The following is a 22,331-nucleotide window of genomic DNA, read 5'->3' on the forward strand; positions in this document are numbered from 1 at the left end:
AGGCTTTTCATTTCTTTTTGATGATTTAGAGAGAATATCTTCAATGATGGATTTTGGAACCTATACTTGTTTTATAGTTTTCTTCTTAGATATATATTTCAACTTTATGCCTCTATGTCGATTAGAGGAGACATGGGGATCTTTTTTAGATGGATTCTTGTATTTCTTCTTTTTCTTGTATTGAACATTCAAGTTACTTCCAAAATACTTGGGACTTGTGGAAGAAGAAGGGGGATATGACTGGTATAGATGGATAGATGGGTGAAAAGTCATCAAGGATGAGTATGTTTGTTGATCTTGAGGTGTGATGGGAGAGATAGGAGATGGAGGAACATAATGTCTCAATATGGAAGGGAGTTTTGAAGGCTTTAGCTTGGATGGATAAGGACCAAGGATAGATTTAGAAGATACAAATGGATAGTGAGAAGGGGTATCAACATCTTTAGAGCAAGCAACATAGCCAAGGCCATCAATAGACTTACAAGTAGCTTTGATAGGAGCAACATCATTAGTAGGAGCATTTAAAGCTGGAGCATATGTTTGAAGCAGATTTTGAGAAGTGGAGAAAGAGGGAATACTTTGATCTTGACATGTTCCTTTAGATAGTATAGGCATGGAAGGTTTCTCATAATTTTTAGTAAGCTCGAATATAGTGTCATTGTCATACTTAAGAGGTGGAAGGATGACATTTTGAAGGGTATGTGCAAGTGGTTAATCTTGATCCTGATCCTTTTGAGAGTCCTCTTGACATGAAGCCACTTCTATGGACAAGGGGGGATGTAGAGAGAGCAGAGAATTAGCGTAAGTGGGAGAAGAAAGCATAGAGTTGCATGAAGGTTGAGCATTTTTAGCTTTAGTAGCACAGAAAAGGTTTGTAGCCAAGTGTAGATTATCTTGGTTCTCTTTTAGAGGTAACCCTTGAGGATATGAATAGCTAGTATGGAAAGCATTAGGTTCTTTTTTTGATGGAAGCATGTTGGGAAGCTTTGAAGCTTTAGGAGACACATGAATGTTGGAAGAAGTAGAAGTATCAATGAAACCACTACTAGATGTAGGTTCATCAATATGATCTTGCTCAAGAGAAGTATCCTCATCACATGAGTCATTACAAATATCAACAATCCCATCATCAATAAGATCTTGGACTCTATGTTTCAACTCAATACAATCTAAAGTACTATGCTTATTATTTCGATGATAAGAACAATAGATATCCAAGAATGGGTGAGCTAGACTAAGGCAGCATGATGAGCTTATTAGCAAGGAGTATTTGCATGTTATAATAAGAATCTTACAAGGGAGTAAAATTCCTCTCAAGAGTATGTCTAGAATCAGTTTGTTGTTTCTCAAGTGAATAACATGCATTTATGTCTTCATCATTGTCCTAGTCAAAGATAGGCTTGTCATGAAAGTTTGGAATAGGCTCAAAGGAGGTATCCCTTTCTTTCTCTCTAAGGAGGTCTTTAGATCTGGAAGATGAAGACATTTGATGTCTTGGAGTAGAATATGTAGACCTTGAAGAAGATGAACCATGTGTATGTAAAGGTCTGAAGGAAGATTCATTTAAGAATGAAATATTCTCGTCTAATCTTTTCTCAAGTTTAGAATTCATTTCTATCATACACTTAAAGAGATGAAGGGAAGAAATATCCATTGTCTCTTCTAGTTCTTTGTATTGAGCATATAGATCTAGAAACTCTTTAATGGCATGGAGGATATCACGATCATCTAGATTTGGTTGAGGTTTGGTAGCACAAGGTTTGAATGCCATAGTGGTAGATAGATAATCAAGCATGAAGGAGACTAGAGGAATCTAAGAAGGTGACATAAGATAACTTGATGTCCAAACTAGAGAGGTAGAGTGTCCACTTGCCAAAATAGTAAAGATAGAGTAAAGTGACTTGTCAAGAAATTGTCCAAGAAACTTACAACACTAGTGACTAAAGTCAAGATCTAGGCAAGAAGCCAAATAGCCAAGTAGGGTGACAAGTGAACAAATTTTCCAACCTAACAGTGTAGTCAAGAAATCAAGGTAACCATTTTAGCAAAAAGATAACTATCAAGCAGATATAGGCCATGAAGATAGAAAGACCAAGAGCATTAAGACCAAAGAGCCACTTTAAGCATGTTCAAGCACCAGTAACATACAAAAGAAAAGTCAAATGATGAGACTCCTATTAGCAAGAAAAAATAAATAAATTTGAATTTGATGTTTTGACTTGGTTGACAAATTTTGACAATAGTTGATAGCATAGAAAGTTTGATGTTCAAAAGCAATTTCTTTCCAAGCAAGATAGGGACACATGGAGTAGTCTTCAAACAATCAAGCAAGGGATAAAGCAACCTTGCATGATACAAGCATATGTGAGGTCTTAAAAGAAAGCCCTAGAACTATTGTCATGTGTATATTCAAAAGATTTCCATAGGTCTAGCACATTTGAGAACACATCAAGCAATATATACATAAAAGTCATGGTTCATTACTCAACAACTTGGCCCATGCTTGATGCTCCTTTGCCTCACACCAAGTGGTTTCCCACAAGAGAAGAAAAAAACTACGTCTACCAAGGTTTTGTGTCCTTGATAGCCTTAAGTTTATAGTGGGTTGGAAAAGCTGGGTAATTTGCTTGTTCCCACTTGGGTCATTCCTCTCAAGTTGTCGGAGAGCAGGCCCTCTAAAGGATCCTAACTACCACAAAATGGATCCACTCTCAAGGGTCAAGATTTTTGATTCACCACAAGGGTGAAGAGCATAATCTCCTACCTTGATTGCTTCCTCTAAACACACCAAGAAGATTCAATTATCCCCTTACTTTTGAAAATCCAAAGGTGGGTCAAGATTTTTGATTCACCGCAAGGGTGAAGAGCATACTTTCCTATCACGAAAGAATCTCAATGACAAGTTTAATGTGCCTCAAAAATGGACCAACTAGTAGATGCCACACATGAAAGTGAATTAACCCTCTTAACTTAGGCTAGATTTTGAAAATAAATGCTACATTATAAGCAAAAACAAAAGTTTAGGCTTACCTTGTTCGAAGCTAGCAAAGGTTAGGTGCATTTTTAAGGGGTCTTTGACATGTTTTTTTTTTTTAGTCTTTGACATGCATTTTGTAGACCACATGTAGAAATCCAAATTTTGTATGAAATCCTCTTGGCAGAATCCCAAACCTACAGTAATATATTCAAATTAGACTTCCATGATTTGGGTTATAAGTTTTAATTTGTGAAAAATCATAAAAAAATAATTAAAAATTAATTTATGATCATAAAAATCTAAATTTTTTATTCTGAGTTCAATTTGACATCCATGACATACAAAAAAAATTCAAATTAAAATTCAACTATTTATGGCCAAAATTAATTTTTTAATGAAAATTGCTAAAAAATTATTAAGAAATAATCGTTGCTCTGAAAAATGTGAATTTTTTTTGGTGAGGCCAAGATTTTATCTAAAACCTACCATAGAAAATTTGGGCCAATTCAATAATAAAGATATCAGAATAAAATAAAATAAATCTGAATATTTAAGGAGGCTTTTTTGAGCCTCATGGTGGGTGCCAAAAATGTACACTAGGAAAAGTGCACGTCTCTAAACCCTTCTATCCAAGGTTTTCCATAGATTGGAAAACTTGAGGTTCCATCTTAGAGCTCCCTTGTCATGGAGTGCAAAAGGCATACAAATGAGCACAAAATAAGCTCTTAGCTGAGCCTCAGAAACACAACCCTTGCTAGTAAACCATGAGATGAGAGATTCTTTGAGTAAGAGCAAGAATTCTAGTGTCAAAGAACTCTTGTGTATGCAATGCAATAATGAGAGATAAACTAAGATGAAATGCACAATGTAACCAAGCTAAGAAAATGAAAGAGTTATATCCATACTAATTAGACTATGTGAGCTAAGCTATTGCAAAAGAACTATATTAACATGCAACTAAACTAGAATGCCATATGAAAAAATGCCATGGATGAAAGAAATGTAGATAAGAAATAGAAGTTCTCCATAAAAAGCTCTTCAAGAATCCCAATAGAAAACTTGTAGCACAAAAATACTCAAGAGTGTGGATGTAAGAATGAGACAAGAAGCAAGATGTTCTCCACAAGCAAGAAGGTCTTCAAATCCTGCAACATAATATTAGCCAAAATGAGATCCTTTGCAGGGGAAAGCTCTCTCCCTTTTAAAGAAAAATCGATGGTAGAGATCAAAAGACAAGAATATCCCAATCAAGGGTTGAGATGAATCTAGAATAAGTGGATCATATTCTAATGGAAGAGACAATTCATAGTGGAGGAATAAAGAAATGAGGAGAGTGGAAGACAATTCATAGTGGAGGAATTTAAAATTGAAGGTAATGGGGGGCATTTCATAGTGGAGGAATAAAGAAATGAGGAGAGTGGAAGACATGTCATAGTGGAGGAATAAAGAATGAGGTGAGTGTAAGATAATTCATAGTGGAGGAATTTAAAATTGAAGGTAATGGGGGGCATGTCATAGTGGAGGAATAAAGAAATGAGGAGAGTGGAAGACATGTCATAGCGGAGGAATAATGGATGAGGTGAGTGGAAGACAATTCATAGTGGAGGAATTTAAAATTGAAGGTAATGGGGGACATGTTATAGTGGAGAAATAAAGAATGAGGCGAGTGAGAGACATGGAGGAGTGGGGGATTAAAGAATGAGATGAGTGGGAGACATGGAGGATAAATGAATTAAAATTTTATTTTGGTGGCTAGATGGATAAAGGGGGAATGAATAATTTTTAGAAATCATTTATTAAACTTGGTGGAGGAAAGGTTAGTGTTAAGATTAATTTAGATTAATCTTAATTAGGTTTAAAAAACTTAAGCATGTGGAGGATTTAAATAAATTGAATTTATTTCAAAGGGAACATATGATGTCACTATGCATTAAATGAATTTAACACATTAGAGGGGAGTATTTGAATTAAATTCAAGATACATTAGGGAAGAGAACTTATTTAATTAAGTAAAATTAATTAAATAAGTAGAAGAATATGAAAAAATACAATTAATTAATTAATAATTAATCATATTGTCAAAGGAGATATTAAATTAATTAATATAGTGTTAAAGGAGTGAAATGAATTTAAAAATAAGATCCTTCATTCCACTATAGATAGAATATTATCAAATTAAGATCCCTTGTTCCACTTTGTATTTTTAATTTGATTGTGACTATGACTAATTTTGATTTTATTAAAAATGGATATTCATGTATTTTTCTCAAAGAGGTTCAAATTTGAATTAAATTAGAATGTCTAACATTTAAATAAATTCAAATGAATAGCCATCTTAGGTAGAAATGAGAGATTAATGAGTATGAGCTAGAATTTGATTAAGTGATTGTTCAATTTTGCATTATATGATCATAAGAATTGATGAATTTAGCAATCCACTCTCTTGAGTATTGTGGTGCTACATGTTTTCTATTGGTATTTGAAGATCTCATTTTGGCTAATACTATGCTGTAGGATTTGAAGGCCTTCTTACTTGTGGAGAGCTTCTTGCTTCTTGTCTCATTCTTACATCCACTCTTTTGCTATTGTTATGCTGTAGGATTGAAGACTTATGCTTGTGGAGAACTTCTATTTCTTGTCTACATTCTCTCATCCATGGCATTTCAGCATATAGCATTTTAGCATAGTTGCATGTTAATGTAGTTCTTTTACAATAGCTTAGCTTACATAGCCTAATTAGCATGGCTGTAACACCTTCATTTTCTTAGCTTAGTTGCATTGTGCATTTCATCTTAGTTACTCTCATTCTTGCATTGCATACACAAGAGTTATTTGACACTAGCATTCTTTCTCTTGCTCAAAGAATCTCCCATCTCATAGTTTACTAACAAGGGCTGTGTTTCTAAAGCTCAGCTAAGAGCTTCTTTTGTGCTCATTTGTATGCCTCTTGCACTCCATGACTAGGGAGCTCTAAGCCAGCATCTCAAGCTTTCCAATCTATGGAAAACTTTGGATAGAAGGATTTAGATAAGTGCACTTTTCTTAGTGTACATTTTTATTATTGCCATCTTACTAAAGAAATTCTCTTACTCAAGAATCTCTTGTTCGTTAGACACTAGTTGTTCTAACTTTGTCTGCCTACTATCACACTACTAATGATGAGATTTCTACGGCTTTAAGTGTTGTAAATTATTGAACACTTTGCATCAATCCAATCAATTTTATTTGAGCTATGCTAAGCTTTAGATTTAAAAAATCCATTTAAAAAAAGAAGAAGCCTCATAAATATAAAAAATAAATAAAATCATAAGAGTTTCAAAATACTCAATTTTTTTTTCATAAAACTAATAAAATTTCAAAAAAATCCATATATTCCATAAAAATTGAAACATTGTTTCATTTTCTGCCAAGTTAAGTATTCATGGATATTTTCTTTCCCATGATTTGATATTTTCATATTTGTTTAGTGTCCATTTATAAGTGCCTCCTCTAGATTGGAAGGCGATGTATACCTCGACTAGGTTCATATGAAATCATTGGTGAGGTCCCAAGTTAATATTCTCAAAATACTTCACTATAACAAACCCATATTTTCAACACATCATACACCATACAACAAATGTTTCAGGACCAAAACAAACTATCAATTTTATTTCTTTAATAAACGAGCATTGCTTACAAACCATCCAAATGACAACACAAGAACATCTATTTCCACAGTTCCATAGAAAAAAGAAACCAAAATAGTGGATGCTCATTGAGCTCCTCCTCATGGAGGTTGGACATTGGATTTCTAGTTGGGGGCACACCTGTTTGTGCAGTTCCAGATGATGAAGCTTCTGGTGTCACTCTTACACCTTCCCAAATTATATCCACAGGGATCAGGATATGGCCACATCTCAATAGAGTATTCATCTGTGCCATAAAATTGCTTTCTGAAATGGATATTCCTCTCCTATTCTCTTGGGGGACTACTTGATGATATAGTCCCATGTAATATGCTGCCTCTTATGTAATCTTCTCTAACTGCTCTCATACTTCACTCATATCTAACTGTAGTCTCGCTGCCCCAAGTAGTGTTGCTTCCTGCTGAGAGATGTCCTATTCTACCTTATACATAATCACAATCATTTTCTAGGACTCCCTCTTATGCTTCACCTCATGCATTTGATTCATGAAGTGCATAATCCTTTCATTTGCAACATTCACTTGATCTTATGACTGATATGCTGTGGCATTCATCTTTGCCCACTTGGAGATCTAGTCTCCTCTGCTATCTCCTCTTACCTTGCAATTAGCGTCACATTTTCAGGTAACATTTGCAGTAGGGTAGGATCCTCCTCATTTTATTTTGTTGGATCCTGGGGTAGTTCACCTTGACTTGTCTGTACGGCTTCCCATTCACACTAACACACATTTTGATGAGAGGATGCTCCACTGACTTCTTGAAAATTACTTTTTTCTCTTCTCCTCTACCTCCTTAGCCACTTTCCATTCACCAGGATTTCATTATTATCCTCAATCCATCCTCTAGTTCCTGCCTCTACTAACTCAAGTTTTTGTTGTGGATGCCCTTGTGAGTCCACCATTGCTATTTTCAAATAGACAATTATTTTCTCAAGCTTGTCTTGTGTCTATTAATCACTCAAATACACTATGAGATCAATGGGTATCGCTCACCTATTTATGGCAACAAACTCTCAATACCTTCTGCTACACCCTATCGACTTATTGGGAGCATGTGAGTTAGCCACCATATTTTTCGCAAATGGCGCGCAATAATGTCACTCTAATTGATTTTAACACATCTCATGACATATCAAAATCACACAACAACCAATCTTATCTTGCCACTTAAGAATAAAATGCCTTTTGATTGTTGCACAACAATATTGATTCTTCCAAAAGATGTTTCCCATCTGTGCTCCTACTTATCATCCACACATGTTAACACCAAAATACACTTTAAAAAACACTCTAAATGCAAACCTTTTGTGAGCTATCATACACTAAATCAAATCCAATGTGCATAAATACTTATGCTTTTTTTTATCATATCTTTTATTCTGCCAAGTGGGGACTACATTCCCATTTATTGTACAAATTATTGTATATTATACTTGCTTCACATGCAAACACAACTACAAAGGATTAGAAAATGTTTATTTTCTCTTATGCCATGATTTCTTACAACTCGATGATGTTCAAAACTAGAGGAGAAAGGACTGTAGGACATGATCTTTTCTTTGTTTTTTGCTTGATGGTTTAGTTCCAATGATCTGAAGAACCCATATAAAAGTGGTGTCTACTGCAAGAACCTCTATCTCATGTTGGATGACCATGTATACCTTGACTACTTTTATATGGATGCTTTAGTGAGGTTAGTTCTTCTCCTTGTCTATTTGAATGAGTTCTCTATGCTGTAGTATATATTAATACTCATCCTCTTAGTGAACGTATGGGTCACTGTGAGTATATTTATCAAACTTTTGTCTTAGGTTACAAACACAAGGGTTGTTGTGGGCTAAATACTTCCTGATTACTTAGCATGAGAAGGATCTCTCGTGTGTCTGGTGTGCTTTTCTATAAGAAACATTCTGGTCATCCTAGCCTTTTTGCTTTGATGCTTATGTTCCCTTGCTAAATTAAAAGGGATAGGCGTTTTGGTCATTCTAGCTTCTTGTGCCTTAATGCTTACACCTCATTCCAACATCTGGATAAGGTCATATTCATATCTTCATAGCTCATGCTAGTGATTATTGTATGATCTTATAAATGCTCAATGATGAAATAAGAGTCTAAATGTTATGCCTCCCTTGCCGGTAAACCACTTTGCATGTTAGCTTGCATTATAGGTTCATTTTTAGCTTAATCTTGCATATGGAGAAAACTCTCTCTCTTAATCATCCGTGGATGTGTCAGCTAGCTGCATTCATCTTTTCTTCCTTCTTCTTGAGCATATTTTCATATCTTTCATAATCTTGTCATTTCACTAGCTCACTTCAAATTTCTTATTTTGACCTGGTTGCACCTATAGCTAAAATTGACACCCTAAATTCATTTTGGGATCAAAATTGAGATTTGAATTCATGATTAAGCTCTAAATTGTATTTTAAACTCCATTTCTTTCTATGCAGTTAGTTGACTTGCTTGAGCCTCTCTTTGATTCTCATTGGGGCATTTCTCACTTCTTCATTTTCACATTTCTTCCATTCTCTTTTCACTTACCATATTCACTTCATATCATGTTTCTTCTATTTCATCCTTGCTTGGGACATACTTTTATTTCACTGCTAATTGTTCTTGTTCTTTATTGATCATATCTTGCTAGTTTCTGCACTTCCTCAATTATTTCAATTTCAATCCTGATGGGGTAGACATAATCTATTATTGCTATTTTTTTGGCAACATCTTTTCTTTCAGGGGCATATGCTTGACCATTTCTATTTACTCTTGATCTATCTAGTGTTCTAGACTATCGCGATCAGTCTAATCACTCAATGCTTGCTAGTGGTATTATAGTCTCTTTATTTTTTTTAACTACATGTGTTCCCATATCGATCACCCATTAGTTAGGGAATGGATTAATTCTTTGAAGTTAGAACTATATATCTATTTTCTATCATGGCTTCTTCATTTGATGTGTTCCCATATCAATCACATATTAGATGAGGAATTCTTAGCTTCTTAACTATTCTTTGACCACATGTGTTCCCATATTGATCACACATAATCAAAGAGGGGAAAATTTAATCACCCAAAATTGGCTCTGCAAAATCAAATTGCTAAATTCATTAATTCTTATGATCAAATCAAGCAAATTTGAACAATCACTAAATCAAATTCTAGCTCATACTCATTAATTTCTCATTTCCACCTAGGATGGCTATACATTTGAATTTATTTAAATGTTAGACATTCTAATTTAATTCAAATTTGAATCCCTTTGAGAAAAATACATCAATATTCATTTTCAATAAAATCAAAATGAGTCATATTTCTAATCAAATTAAAAATACAAAGTGGAATAAGGGATCTTAATTTGATAATATTCTATCTATAATGGAATGAAGTGGCCTAATTTAATAATTCACTCTATTTTAGTGGAATAAAGGATCTTACTTTTAAATTCATTTCACTCCTTTAACACTACATTGATCAATTTAATATCTCCTTTGACATTATGATTAATTATTAATTAATTAATTAATTGTATTTTGTCATATTCTTCTACTTATTTAATTAATTTTACTTAATTAAATAAGTTCACTTCCCTAATGTATTTTGAATTTAATTCAAATACTCCCCTCTAATGTGTTAAATTCATTTAATGCATAGTGACATCATATGTTCCCTTTTAAATAAATTCAATTTATTTAAATCCTCCACATGCTTAAGTTTCTTAAACCTAAATAAGATTAATCTAAATTAATCTTAACCCTAACCTTTCCTCCACCATGTTTAATAAATGATTTCTAAAAAAATATTTATCCCCCCTTTATCCATCTAGCCCTCAAAATAAATTTTTAATTCATTTATCCTCCATGTCTCCCACTCATCTCATTCTTTAATCCCCCACTCCTGCATGTCTCCTAGTCACCTCATTCTTTATTCCTCCACTATGAAATGTCTTCCACTCTCTTCATTTCTTTATTCCTCCACTATGACATGTCCCCCATTACCTTCAATTTTAAATTCCTCACCTATGAATTGTCTTCCACTCACCTCATTCTTTATTCCTCCACTATGATATGTCTTCCACTCTCTTCATTTCTTTACTCCTCCACTATGACATGTCCTCCATTACCTTCAATTTTAAATTCTTCCACTATGAATTGTCTTCCACTCTTCTCATTTCTTTATTCCTCGACTATGAATTGTCTCTTTCATTAGAATATGATCCACTTATTCTAGATTCATCTCAACCCTTGATTGGGATATTCTTTTCTTTTGATCTCTACCGTCCATTTTTCTTTAAAAAGGAGAGAGCTTTCCTCGTCAAAGGATCCACACTCTTGAGTATTGTGGTGCTACAAGTTTTCTATTGGGATTTGAAGATCTCATTTTGGCTAATATTATGCTGTAGGATTTGAAGACCTTCTTTCTTGTGGAGAGCTTCTTTCTTCTTATCTCATTCTTACATCCACTCTTTTGCTACCATTATGCTATAGGATTGAAGACTTATGCTTGTGGAGAAATTCTATTTCTTGTCTACATTCTCTCATCCATGGCATTTTAGCATATATCATTTTAGCATAGTTGCATGTTAATGTAGTTCTTTTACAATAGCTTAGCTCACATAGTCTAACTAGTATAGATGTAACACCTTCATTTTCTTAGCTTAGTTGCATTATGCATTTCATCTTAATTACTCTCATTCTTGCATTACATACACAAGAGTTCTTTGACACTACCATTCTTGCTCCTGCTCAAAGAATCTTCCATCTTATGGTTTACTAGCAAGGGTTGTGTTTCTAAAGCTAAGCTGAGAGCTTCATTTGTGCTAATTTGTATGCCTCTTGCACTCCATGACTAGGGAGCTCTAAGCTAGCATATCAATTTTTCCAATCTATGGAAAACCTTCAATAGAAGGGTTTAGAGATGAATCTAGAATCTAGAAATGACCCTAGGTTAGTAGCTACCCTATTTTTCTACTCAACTTCATAGTGTAAGGATCAAACCCAGTGGACTACCAAATTTACACTAAGAAAAGTACCCTTGCTAGTTAAAAGTTTGAAGAGGGAAAAGATCTCATTTTGGCTAATATTATACTACAGGATTTGAAGACCTCTTTGCTTGTGGAGAAATTCTTGCTTCTTATCTCATTCTTACATCCACACTCTTGAGGATAGATATGCTGTATGTTTTCTATTGGGATTATTGAGAGCCTTTTGTGGAGAAATTTTATTTATTGTCTACATTTCTTTCATCCATGGACTTGTTTCATATGGCATTCTAGTCTAGTTGCATGTTAATATAGTTCTTTTGCAATAACTTAGCTCACATAGTCTAATTAGTATGGATGTAACACTTTCATTTGCTTAGCTTGGTTGCATTGTGTATTTTAAAGAGTGGATAGAAATAAATTTATACTAAGAAAAGTGCACTTCTCTAAACCCTTCTATCTAAGGTTTTCCATAGATTGGAAAGCTTGAGATGTTGGCTTAGAGCTCCCTAGTCATGGAGTGCAAGAGGCATACAAATGAACACAAAAGAAGCTCTTAGCCAAGCCTTAGAAATACAACCCTTGCTAGTAAACATGAGATGGGAGATTCTTTGAGAAAGAGAAAGAATGATAGTGTCAAAGAACTCTTGTGTATGCAATGCAAGAATGAGAGATAAACTAATATGAAATGCATAATGCAACCAAGCTAAGCAAATGAAAGTGTTACATCCATACTAATTAGACTATGTGAGCTAAGCTATTGCAAAAGAACTATATTAACATGCAACTAGACTAGAATGCCATATGAAAAATGCCATGGATGAAAGAAATGTAGACAAGAAATAGAAGTTCTCCACAAAAAGCTCTTCAAGAATCTCAATAGAAAACCTACAACATAACAATCCTAAAGAGTGTGGATGTAAGAATGAGACAAGAAGCAAGAAGTTCTCCATAAGAAAGGAGGTATTCAAATCCTGTAGCATAATATTAGCCAAAATGAGATCCTTTGAGGGGGAAAGCTCTCTCCCTTTTAAACAAAAATGGACAGTAGAGATCAAAAGACAAGAATATCCAAATAAGGGGTTGAGATGAATCTAGAATAAGTAGATTATATTATAATGGAAGAGGCAATTAATAGTGGAGGAATAAAGAAATGAGGAGAGTGGAAGACAATTCATAGTGGAGGAATTTAAAATTGAAGGTAATGGGGGACATGTCATAGTGGAGGAATAAAGAAATGAGGAGAGTGAAAGATATGTCATAGTGGAGGAATAAATAATGAGGTGAGTGGAAGAAAATTCATAGTGGAGGAATTTAAAATTTAAGGTAATGGGGGACATGTCATAGTGGAGGAATAAAGAAATGAGGAGAGTGGAAGACATGTCATAGTGGAGGAATAAAGAAATGAGGAGAGTGGAAGACAATTCATAGTGGAGGAATTTAAAATTGAAGGTAACGGGGGACATGTCATAGTGGAGGAATAAAGAAATGAGGAGAGTGTGAGACATGTCATAGTGGAGGAATAAAGAATGAGGTGAGTGAGAGACATGGAGGAGTGGGGGATTAAAGAATGAGATGAGTGAGAGACACGGAGGATAAATGAATTAAAAATTCATTTTGAGGGCTAGATGGATAAAGGGGGAATCAATGATTTTCAAAAATCATTTATTAAGCTTGGTGGAGGAAATGATGGGGTTAAGATTAATTTAGATTAATCTTAATTAGGTTTAAGAAACTTAAGCATGTGGAGGATTTAAATAAATTAAATTTATTTAAAAGGGAATATATGATGCCACTATGCATTAAATAAATTTAACACATTATAGGGGAGTATTTGAAATAAATTTAAAATACATTAGGGAAGTGAACTTATTTAATTAAGTAAAATTAATTAAATAAGTAGAAGAATATGACAAAATACAATTAATCTGATTAGATTTTCACAATCCATTCGACTTTTTAATCTTTTGCTTCTGGATTTGATTGTGTTCATTTTTTTAGCATCAACGTTTCGGATCACACTTTTTCATTCTTGCATTCTCTCATCCTGATGATGGATCACAGAGTGTGATCCAAAACGTTGATGCTAAAAAAATGAACACAATCAAATCCAGAAGCAAAAGATTAAAAATACAATTAATTAATTAATAATTAATCATAATGTCAAAGGAGATATTAAATTAATTAATATAGTGTTAAAGGATTGAAATGAATTTAAAAATAAGATCCTTCATTCCACTAAAATGGAGTGAATTGTTAAATTAGGCCACTTCATTCCACTATAGATAGAATATTATTAAATTAAGATCCCTTATTTCACTTTGTATTTGATTGGAAACGACTAATTTTGATTTTATTGAAAATGGATATTCATGTATTTTTCTCAAAGGGGTTCAAATTTAAATTAAATGATAATGTCTAACATTTAAATATATTCAAATGTATAGCCATCCTAGGTAGAAATGAGAGATTAATGAGTATAAGCTAGAATTTGATTAAGTGATTGTTCAATTTTGTGTGATTTGATCATAAGAATTGATGAATTTAGCAATTTGATTTTGCATGGCTAATTTTGGGGGATTACATTTGCCCCTCTTTGACTAATGTGTAATTGATATAGAAACACATGTGGTCAAAGAATAGTTAAGAAGCTAAGAATTCCTCATCTAATATGTGATCATATGGGAACACATCAAATGAAGAAGCCATGATAGCAAATAGATGTATAGCTCTAACTTCAAAGTATGAAGTCATTCTCTAACTAATGTGTGATCAATATGGGAACACGTGTAGTTAAAAAATAAAGAGACTATAATAGCACTAGCAAGCATTGAGTAATCAGAATGATAGTGATAGTGTAGAACACTAGATAGATCAAGAGCAAATGGAAATGGTCAAGCATATGCCCCTAAAAGAGAAAATGTTACCAAAAAAATAACAATGATAGATTATGTCTGCCCCCTCGGGATTGAAATTGAAATGATCAAGGAAGTGCATAATCTAGTAAGATATGATTAATAAAGAACAAGAACAATCAACAATGAAATGAAAGTATGCCCTAAGCAAGGATGAAATAGAAGAAACATGATATGAAGTGAATATGGTAAGTGAAAAGAGAATGGAAGCAATGTGAAAATGAAGAAGTGAAGAAATGCCACAGTGAGAATCAAAGAGAGGCTCAAGCAAGTTAGCTATCTGCATAGAAAGAAATGGATTTTAAAATGCTATTTTGACCTTAATCATGAACTTTGATTTTGATTTCAATCTTGAAATGAATTTAGGGTGTCAATTTTAGCTATAGGTGCAATTAGGTCAAAATAATAAATTTGAAGTGAGATAGCAAAATGACAATATTATGAAAGATATGAAAATATTCTCAAGAAGAAGGAAGAAAAGATGAATGCAGCTAGTTGACACATTTTCAGATGATTAAGTAAGAAAACTTTCTCCATATGCAAGATTAAGCTAAAAATGAACCTATAATGCAAGCTAACATGCAAAGTGGTTTACCAAAAAGGGATGCATAATTTTTAGACTCTTATTTCATCATTGAGTATTTATAATATTATACAATTATCACTAGCAAAGCTATGAAGAAATGAATATGACCTTATTCATATGTTAGAATGAGGTGTAAGCATTAAGGCACAAGAAGCTGGAATGAACATAACACCTATCCATTTTAATTTAGCAAGGGAACATAAGCATCAAAGCATAAAGGCTTGGATGACCAGAATGTTTCTTGTAGACAAGCACACTAGACATGCGAGAGATCCTTCTCATGTTAAGTATTTAGGAAGTATTCTGTCCGCAATGGCCCTTGCATTCATAACCTAAGATAAAAGTTTGCTAAGTATACTCGCAATGACCCATACATTCACTAAGATGATGAGTATCAATATGTACTAGAGCTTAAAGAACTCATTCAAATAGACAAGGAGAAGAACCAACCTCACTAAAGCATCCATATAAAATGAGTCGAGGTATACATGGCCATCCAACATGAGATAGAGGCTCTTACAATATTTATGTTTGTGGAAACACATTGGATTTGATTTAGTGTATGACAACTCACAAAAGATGTTGCATTCAGAGTGTTTGTTAAAGTGTATTTGGTGTTAGCATGTGTGGATGATAGGTAGGAGTGCAGATGGGAAACATCTTTTGGAAGAATCAATATTGTCATGCAACAATCAAAAGAATTTGTATTCTTGAGTGACAAGATAAGGTTGGTTGTTGTGCAATTTTGATATGTCATGAGATGTGCTAAAATCAATTAGAGTGGCATTATTGCGTGTCATTTGTGAAAAAGATGGTGGACAACTCACCTACTCCTAATAAGTTGGTAGAGTATGGCAGAAGGTATTGAGAGTTTTTTGCCATAAATAGGTGAGCAACACCCATTAATCTCATAGTGTATTTGAGTGATTAACAGATGCAAGAGAAGCTTGAGAAAATAATTGTCTATTTGAAAATAAAAATGGCAGACTCACAAGAGCATGCACAACAAAATCATGAGTCAATACAAGCAGGAATTGGAGGATGGATTAAGGATAATAGTGAAAGCTTGGTGGCTGGAAAGTTGCTAAGGAGATAGAGGAGAAGAGAAAAACATAGCCATCAAGAGTTGAGTGGAGCATCCTCTCATCAAAATGTGCATCAGTGTGAATGGGAAGCCGTAGAGGCAAGAAAAGGTGAACTGCCCAAGGATCCAACAAAAGAAAATGAGGAGGATCCTACCCTATTGCAGATGTTATCTGAAAGTGTGATGCGAATTGCAAGGCAAGATGAGATAGTGGAGGAGACTAGATCTCCAGGTGGGCAGACACAACTAGAAGATAGCAATGTGCATGTCTTCTTGACAAATAACTAGCTAGAAGATCAAACACCTATGGAAGGGACTACCCTAGTTATAGAGCAAGGACTTGTGGTGAAGCTAGTGGCATCACCATATTGGCATGGAAAGAATATACTTGGGGAAATGATCAACTTATCTACAGAGAAGGCGAGTAGTTCTGTTATGTCTTCATTTCTTCCTTTTAGAGAAGTGCAACTTGGTATTGTCTTACAACTAGTTCATGATGCAGACATGGCAAAGGAAGTGGAGCTAAAGAAAGTGTTGGAGGCTAAGATGAAGTGGGCTAATAATGCATAGTTCTTTCAAGGTTTGATTGAGAGAGCCCAAGAAGATGGAGCATGCGAGGAAGTGAAACAGGTGGAACCAATGTTGCCAGTAGAACGAGTGCAAGAAGAGACTATAGAGGCATCTCTAGCAATAGAGTGGGCATTAGTGGAGAAAATCCAAAATGAAATGGTCTTGTTGTGAGCACAAGTGGAAGCTTTCAGAAAAATGATGGAAAATATTAATGCCATAATATATCAGTTGCAAGATCAACTGAATACTGCAAATGCAAGGATTATGCACTTCATGAATCAAATGCATAAGGTGAAGCATGAGAGGGAGTCCTAGAAAATGACTGCAAACACTTATAAGGTAGAACAAGACATTGATTAGTAGGAAAAAATGCTACCTAGGGCAACAAGATTACAATTAGATATGAATGAAGTTTGAGAGTAGTCAGAGAAGCTTGCACGAGAGGTGACATATTACATGGGATTGTATCATCAGGTAGTCCCTCCAAAGCACATGAGAGGAATATCCTTCTCAGATAGAACATTTATCATGCAAATGAACACTATGTTGAGATGTGGCCATATCTTGATCCTTATGGATACAATTTGGGAAGGTGTAAGATTGACACTAGGAGCTTCATCATCTGGAACTACACAAACAGGTGTGCCCCCAGCTGGAAATCCAAATGTCCAACCTCTATGAGGAGAAGCTCAATGAACATTCACTATTGTTTTTTTTTCTTCATTGTGTGGAGTTGTGGAAATATATGTTCTTGTATTATCGTTTGGATGGTTTGTAAGCAATGCTCGTTTATTAAAGAAATAAAATTGATACTTTGTTTTGTTCTCAAAACATTTGTTGTATGGCGTATGATATGTTGAAAATATGGGTTTGTTGTAGTGAAGTATTTCGAGAATATTAACTTGGGACCTCACCAATGATTTCATATGAACCTAGTTGAGGTATACTAGGCCTTCCAATCTAGAGGAGGTACTTATAAATGGGCACCAAACAAATATAAAAATATCAGATCATTGGAAAGAAAATATTTGTGAATACTTAACTTGGTAGAAAATGAAACAATGTTTCAATTTTTTTGGAATATATGGATTTTTTTTGAAATTTTATGAGTTTTATGAACATTTTTTGATATTTATGAGGCATTTTAATTTAAAAAAAAAAAATATTTCAAATTTAAAGCTTACCATAGCTCAAATCACATTGATTGGATTGATGCAAAGTGTTCAAGAATTTACAACACTTAAAGTAGTAGAAATCTCATCAGTAGTAGTGTGATAGTAGGCAGACACAGTTAGAACAACTGGTAAGTGACACACAAGAGATTCTTGAGTAAGAGCATCTCTTTAGTAAGATGGCAATAGTAGACAAACATAGTTGGGACAACTGGTGACTGATGCACAAGAGACTCTTGAAAAGCATCAAGATATGACCCTTTAGACTTGGTAGGTTGTCTTTTGAATAGTGTGAGAGTGTATGCATAAGTGGAAGTAGCAAACGAAAGAAAAAAAATGCGGGAAGCAAGAAACTGTATAGAAAGAATTTCTAGTTTTTTGGATTTTTTTCATCATCATATATGATTTTTTTGGGGATTTTTGAATGACTCAAGATTATTAGCTCTCAAGAAAGATCACATCAATTTTTCCTAATGTCTAGCAAGGTGTAGGATATTATGGATAAGCAAAGATGGAGAGGCAAGGAGTATGAAGTGAGTGAAAGTGATCCTCAAGGATTGACTCCTCAAGGGTACCCAAGCCAGGTAAAGATAGTCATATGAAGCATATTTTAGATAAGTAGTGGAAGAAAGGAGCAAGAGATAGCATGAGTATAAGCTAATAAGTGAGATGGCATAGAGGCATAGAAGTCAATAGCAAGAGCATAATGATGAGACACCATGAAAGCAAATAGTCCAAGGAGTGAACAAGTCAAGAGAATGTAGTGATCAAGATCAAGGGGATATGATAGCGATAAGATATCAATAGGAATAATGCTAGATATGAAGGATATGAGCGAATGAGAAATATAGGGTGAGTGATAGATAAGATAGCCAATGCGCTTGGATAGCTCAACAATGTCAAGATCAAAGAGAGAAGAGGGAATGGATGGATTATGGAAGAATTACGCATGATGCTTGTTTGCCAGGTTTTCATCATGGTACTTATCCAAGGTGCCACAAGAAGTAGTTTTCACCATAGGATGAATTTATTTCTTTTTACTTTTTCTACCAGGGTGCCACAAGAAGTGGTTTTCACCAAGGCACATTTTCATATTTAAATTTTTTAAAAAATCTTTTTGCTTTTTTGCTTTTTTTAGAAAGAAGGCAAGTTTTTCTTAGATAATGATCCTTGAAAGGATAAACCATGATATGCTAAGGATTCAAAATGATATGCTCAAAGATGTTGATAGGGAAAGGAAGATGGAAGAGAAAAATAGAGGATACGGTTTTATGCAAAGCAAGTGAGGTTGGAAGATAGGAGAAATATGAAAAAGAGGGAAAAGGATAAAAGGTAGAATGATAGTGAATGGAAGGATTGTGAAAGGGTAGACAGAAAGGAAGGCAAGATCAATGTCAAACCACACCTTGAAGGATGGTGAGAGGATAGATGAAACATAAATGAAGGAATACGTGAAGGAATATGGTGAATGGATGGAAGAGGTTGTGGTTTAGGCACATGGAATGGAAGAATGCTTTTGGAAGAAGATGAAGTGGAAGTCTTTGGAAGCTTTAATGTCAACTTCACTTGTTTCTCAACAATAGACTCTTTCAAGAGAGACTTTGGAATCCATATAGCCATAGACTTTTCATTTCTTTCTAATGATTTAGAGAGAATATCTTCAATGATGAATTTCAGAACCCATACTTGTTTTTGATTAGAGGAAACATGGTTGTATTTTTTAGATAGATTCTTGTATTTTTTCTTTTTCTTCTATTGAACATTCAAGTTACTTCCAAAAGACTTGGGATTTGTGGAAGAAGAAGGGGGATATGACTGGTTTAGATGATAGATGGGTGAAAAGTGATCAAGGATGAGTGCCTTTATTTATCTTGAGGTGTGATGGGAGAGACAAGAGATGGAGGAACATAAGGCCCCAATATGGAAGGGAGTTTTGAAGGCTTTAGCTTAGATGGATAAGGAACAAGGATAGATTTAGAAGATACAAATGGATAGTAAGAAGGGGTATCGACATCTTTAGAGTGAGCAACATAACCAAGGCCATCAATAGACTTACAAGTAGCTTTGATAGGAGAAAAATCTTTACTAGGAGCATTTAAATTTGGAGCATATGTTTGAAGTGGATTTTGAGAAGTGGAGAAAGAGGGAATACTTTGATCTTGACATGTTCCTTTAGATAGCATAGGTATGGAAGGTTTCTCATAATTTTTAGTAAGCTCAAATATAGTGTCATCATCATAGTTAGGAGGTGGAAGGATGAAATTTTGAAGGATATGAACAAGTGATTGATCTTTATCTTTATCCTTTGGAGAGTCCTCCTAACATGGAGCCAATTCTAAGGACAAGGGAGAATGCATAGAGAGCATAGAAATAGCAAAAATGGGAGAAGAAAGCATAGAGTCGCATGAAGGTTGAGAATTTTTAGCTTTAGTAGCATGGAAAACATTTGTAGCCAAGTGTAGATTATCTTGGTTCTCTTTTAGATGTAACCCTTGAGGATATGAATAGCTAGTGTGGAAAGCATTAGTTTCTTTATTTGATGGAAGCATGCTGGGAAGCTTTGAAGCTTTAAGAGACACATGAATGTTGGAAGAAGTCAAGGTATCAATGAAACCACTACTAGACGTAGGTTCATCAATATGATCTTGCTCAAGAGAAGTATCCTCATCACAGGAGTCATTAGAAATATCAACAATCCCATCATTAATAAGGTCTTGGGCTGTATGTTTCAACTCAATACAATCTAAAGTACTATGCTTATTATTTTACTTAGGCAGCATGAGGAGCTCATTAGTAAGGAGTATTTGCAAGATAATAAGAATCTTCCAAGGGAGTAGAAGTTCTATCAATTGTATCTCTAGAGTCCTTTTGTTGTTTCTCAAGTGAATGGTATACATCCATGTCTTCATCATTGTCTTGGTCAAAGATAGGTCAATCATGATAGCTTGGAATAGGCTGAAAGGAGGTATCAGTTTCTTTCTCTCTAAGGAGGTCTTTAGGTCTAGAAGATGAAGGCATTTGATGTCTTGGAGTAGAATATGTAGACCTTGAAGAAGATGAACCATGTGGATGTAAAGGTCTCAAGAAAGATTTATTTAAGAATGAAATCTTCTCCTCTAATCTTTTCTCAAGTTTAGATTTCATTTCTATCATATGCTTAGAGAAATGAAGGTAAGAAAGATCATTTGTCTCTTCTAGTTCTTTGTATTGAGCGTATATATCTTGAAACTCTTTAGTGGCACGGACAATATTATGATAATCTAGCTTTGGTTGAGGTTTGGTAGCACAAGGTTTGAATACCATAGTGGTAGATAGATAATCAAGCATGAAGGAGACTAGAGGAAGCTAAGAAGGTGACACAAGATAACTTGATGTCCAAACTAGAGAGGTAGAGTGTTCACTTACCAAAATAGTAAAGATAGAGTAAAGTGACTTGTCAAGAAAGTGTCCAAGAGACTTACAAAACTAGTGTCTCAAGTCAAGATCTAGGAAAGAATCCAAATAGCCAAGTAGATAGAGCAAGTGGGGTGACAAGTGAACAAATTTCCCAACCTAAGAGTGTAGTCAAGAAATCAAGATAGCTGTTTGAGCAAAAAGATAAATAGCAAGAGGACATATACCATAAAGATAGAAATACCAAGAGCACTAAGACCAAAGAGCCACTTTAATCATTTTCAAGTACTAGAGAAATAGAAAATAAAAATAAAATAATGAGACTCCGCTTAGCAAGCAACACAAGAACTTTTTTAAGACTTGATGATTTGACTTGGTTGACATAGTTTGACATTAGTTGATAGCATAGCAAGTTTGATGTTCAAAAGCAATTTCTTTCCAAGCAAGATATTGACACATGGAGTTGTCTTCAAACAATCAAGCAAGGGACAAAAAAACCTTGCATGATACAAACATATGCGAGGTATTACAAGAAATTCCTAGAACTATCATCATGTGTATGTTCAAAAGATTTCCACAGCTCTAGCACATTCAAGAATACATCAAGCAATATCTACCTAGAAGTCATAGTTTATTACTTAACAACTTGGCCCATGCTTGATTCTACTTTGCCTCAAATCAAGTGGTTGACCACAAGAGATATTGTCTTTGTCAAGGAAGTTCCATAAGTGCAACCAAAGGAACACAGACACTGAGTGTAAAATCTTGGGGTGATCTGGGTAGTCCACTAGGATCGATCCTTGCACCAAGAAGTTGAGTAGAAAAATAGGGTAGCTACTAACCTAGGGTGTTTAGAAAGGGATTCCATTTGTAGTTTTCCTCTTGAACCCAATTAAGGGACACCCCACCTTGTGGTGGGTAATAGACCTCATGGTCACAAGAGCACCTTAAGCATTCTTGCCTAGTGAT

This window comes from Cupressus sempervirens, chromosome 6, assembly GCF_028749045.1.
Source record: "Cupressus sempervirens isolate cs-2001-9-10 chromosome 6, ASM2874904v1, whole genome shotgun sequence".
NCBI lineage: Eukaryota > Viridiplantae > Streptophyta > Pinopsida > Cupressales > Cupressaceae > Cupressus > Cupressus sempervirens.